This window comes from Chiroxiphia lanceolata, chromosome 15, assembly GCF_009829145.1.
Source record: "Chiroxiphia lanceolata isolate bChiLan1 chromosome 15, bChiLan1.pri, whole genome shotgun sequence".
Taxonomy (NCBI): domain Eukaryota; kingdom Metazoa; phylum Chordata; class Aves; order Passeriformes; family Pipridae; genus Chiroxiphia; species Chiroxiphia lanceolata.
The window spans coordinates 10,538,241-10,542,663 of NC_045651.1; positions in this window are offsets into that span (position 1 = coordinate 10,538,241).

Sequence of the window (4,423 nt, forward strand, 5' to 3'; positions counted from 1 at the left end):
TTTCAGGAAAGGCTATAGGATCTGTTCCTATCTACTTTCTAGTTTTACTTTTTCCCCTGCTCTTTACACGATTTTCTCCTGTGATTTTCTCAGCATTTTGTTCTAAGAATTTCCCCTGTGTCTTTAGGAACTATGGACAGCTCAGCCAGGATTTTTCCATCGTTTTCTTGCTCTTTCCACACTCAGTGCCAGCATAGTCATCAGCAGAAAAATCCAGCACAGTGCACAGGGAGTTTCACCAACCAGGGGAACCTCAGGGGAGCCAAGAGAGACACCAGAGCCTGCGACTGATGGGACCCAACTGGGACCAGGAGCAATGGCCTCAAATTGCTCCAGGAGAGGTTTAGATCAGATATTAGAAAAAATTTCTTCACCCAAAGGGTTGTCAAGTCCTGGAACAGGCTGCCCAGGGCAGTGGTGGAGTCACCATCCCTGGAGGGATTTAAAAGACACACAGATGTGGATCTTGGAGATGTGGATGAGTGGTGGCCTTGGGAGTGCTGGGGGAACAGCTGGACTTGATGATCACAGAGGTCTTTTCCAACCTAAATGATTCTATGATTCTATCTTCTTAGGAATTTCACATGCCTTTGTAGGATTTTCCTAGTGATCTCTGGGAATATACCCTCCAGCTTTTAAGGAGTTTCCACCCAGTTTTCAGGAAATTTCATGTTGCCTTCTAGGAAACCTCCCCACTGCTTTTCAAGTGTTTCTTTTCCCTTACCAGGAACTTAGATTTTCTTTCTAGGAATTTCCACATGCTTTCAAGAAATCCCTAATGACCTTCTAGAAATTTCCCTGATGCTTTTTAGTAATCATGTTCTACTTATAAGAATTCCTTTCTGCTTCCAGAATTTCCCTTCTGCTCTTTAGAAATTTGCAGCAGCTTTCTAAGAACTGTGCATTTCTTTCTAGGATTCCTCCATTGCTTTATAGCAATTTCTCCTTACTTCATAAGAAATTCCCTCTAGCTTTCTGGGAATTTGTAGCCAATTTTCTCAGAATTCACATTTTGTTTTTCTGGAGTCCTCCCACAGCTTTCTAGGAATTCAGTTTTGCTTTCTAAGAATTTCCCATGGTTTTTCCAGAAGTTGCCTGTAGTTCTGTAGGACTTACATGTGGTTTTCTAGACATTTTCCATACCTTTATAGGAATTTCATGCTGCTATGAATCTCTCACCACTCTCTAGGCACTCCTATCCCCTTTCAGGTATATCTATCATGCCGTGACACAGTGTCAAGTGTTGTTCCATGCTGTTTGTGCTGCTGCATGTGGTGACATGCTGTGTGCTATTCCAAGTTGTCCTGTGGTGTCTTGTTTTGTCATATGTTGTGCTGCCATGCCTTGTTCTCACCTGTTTGCTCGTGTTGCTGCAAGCAACGTCTTGTGTGTCTTCTGCTTCTGCATCCTAAGTTCCACCCTATGTGCCTGCAGGAATAAACATTTGAGAGTTCCTATTTTTAACTGCTATTTTATAAAGCCATTAGAAAAACTCAGGAGCAGAAAGTATAAGGATTCAGCAATATCTGGTCTCTAGATGACGACGAAAAAAATTGACAAGTCTGGTTGGAGCAGTTGTAAGATCCTGTGGCTGTTCCATGTGCCCTATGGGATATTCCTGCACCTCCTCTTCCCCCACAGGTGCATATTGACATCCCAGATCCCTCAGCCTAGTCAAGGGTCTTGCTGCCAACAGCAGCTGGCGCAGACACACAGATGCTTCAGGGCACAGACAATCCCACAAGAGGCATTTATAAAATAGCCACATCATAGAGGAAATGGCTTCCTAATCCCCTTGAAAGGCTGGTTTATCCCTTTAAACATAGTTTTATGTCCCTTCTAAATGCAGATTGGCTTTTCATCTTCATTTTCTTCCATTCTTATCCAATATAACTATGCATCTAGCGAAACAGGAAAACTGAATGTGCATCAGTTTAGCTTGGCACAGTATAGCATGAGTAACCTAGAGCTGAGTTCAAATATTGCAGATGGAGCCAAAACATTTAAGTGATTTTGTAAGTAACATTCTCTCAGCTTATATAAGAGTTTTATTACAATTTATATTGCCAAAAAGTGTAGTGTTACTTGTCCGTTTGATCAAATTTCCCAAGATAATAGTTTACTCCTTATCTGCTGAGAATGAAAAAACCGGGTGATGGTTTTGACATACTGGCACAGCCTCACAGGCATCTCTAGCTCATTTACAGAAATAATCCTTGAACTCTCCCAGACTGTACTGACGTCCTTTCCAATCTGGGCTTTGGATTTTCTACATAAAATTAATGTACATTACATCAGGAGACCACAGGAAATGCTGTATATACATGGTTCACCTTGCCCAGCATTCTGCTCCTGATGGCAAAACCCAGCACAAAGCCTTCACAGGCACTTCCCATCAAGTGCTAATGAACAGTTCCCAGAAATATTGCTGGTTTCTTCTGGCAAACCCCTGATAATGCCCAGCTTGGTGCCAAGGCCAGTTTCTGATACCATATTCCAGAGCCAGCAGCTGAATACCTCCCAGTTCCTTGCACTGTACCTTCAGGAATGCCATCACATCATTTCCCCACCTGCTCTACAACCACTTTTTTCATGGAACAGATAAGTCTTGACATCTCCCACGCTTGCTTTCACTCTCTGACTGCACTGTTTATCATCCAGGGTTTGGAATTCCTGGTCCTGCAGTGCCACTTACTGGACAATTATGTTCATAAAATCAATCTGCAGCAGTTCTTCATTTTCTCCATTGATTCCCAGAGCCAATTTGAAATGGAGAAAACCAAAAAACACTAATGACCATTTAAGAATACAGGAGAGCTTGAGAAAAGCAAATACAGTAAAACTCATTTCTTAGATGAGGCAGTAATTATAGAGGAATAGAAATCCTCCTTTTCTGGTCACTGTAGAGAAGAATTTGCCCTGTAATAGTCTGGGAATTCTTCCAGGTGGAAACATGTGGATGATTAAATTCCTCCCTGGTTCAATAAATACACCTGGGGATTTGCAGGAATCTTATTAATATATTCCTTGAGAAATAAGGCAACTGAAAGGAATGCTTCAAAAGGAGCTGGGGTAGGGCTTATTTGATTAATCCAGTCATACTCTCTAGACACGTGTTTTCTGTACGTACCGTTAGTACTTGTCTGTAATTTAACAAGGAAGACACTACACTCTGCATGAACCTGTAAGAAAACACACACGTGTGTTCACCTATGAGGTACTGACTGATCACATGAGACTGGCTGTGTAGGAGTCTTTTGGGGGGGCAGGACTTTTGAAGAACAAGTCCACAATATTCAGTTTTAGATCAATGTGCTCAAAACCACATTCTGGTGTCTGTCCCTCCTGATTCTTCAAGGTAGAGAGCTGGCTGGAGACCACAGGAGCCCCTTCAGCCCACCCACCCGACCTTCTGCTCATGGAAGGCATCAGTAAGATCAGTACACCAGGCCTCAGTGTAGAACAGAAACAGGATCAGGTCAAAACCCCCATGTGAATCTGGGAGCTGGCACATCCTCTTGGATTCTGCATTTTTTAATACAGCCAAAAATATTATACTGTGAAAATTACTGCAGATGAAAAAACACATGTAGTCAGAGGTCAGATATTTTTTGTGACTCCTCAAATTCACCCATTTGCCTGGCAGTTTGTAGCTCAGAGCCATCTGAGTGGTGGTTGCTCAGAGCCATCTGAAAACTCTTCAGGATTCCTGGCAAAATATCAGATTTGTTTCTCAGCAATGGGAGAAAATACTCATCTAGTGAAAGAGAAGTTACGTAGCTGTTCAAAACCATCTGCACTGAGTATAGAGCAAATTATTAACTAGAGGAATGAATGCAGCTTTGCATGTACAAACTCAGAGAAAGAATTTAGGTATTCATACATCTACATTAGAAAGTCTGCAAGCAGAATTTCAATTGTAAAATGCAGAAACGACCCAGGTGTGCTTTTAAAGCAGATTAACAAGTTAGTATCTTTGGCATATAAGAAAATTATTAGAGGCAGAACACATCAGTCCTCAGAATGTAAACCATATACCACAACACCAGTTATACCCACAGACAACTAATTTATTTCTGTGCACGACATCCAGCTGTTTCCATTTTCTGAAGAAGGTATCTTTCCTGCTCAGTCATTGCAATGTTTTTAGCAACAAGTGTTATGGACGGATACCATCAAAGATATATTCAGTGTTGGATCTGTCAGTGGTCGTGGAGACTGGGATGTGCCTGACAAGATTAAAAAGAATTAAAGACACTAGCAGGGAAGTACACAAATTGTGCACAAATTTTGTTGTGCAAGAAAAATGCAGTGCAGGGGTATCAGTGCTAGTTTTTACTCTTTCATGATGGACTCTCATGGGTCGGATTGGCACGGTCTGAGCCATGCTGAGCTGGGTGGGGACCTGTCAGGTTGGTACTGG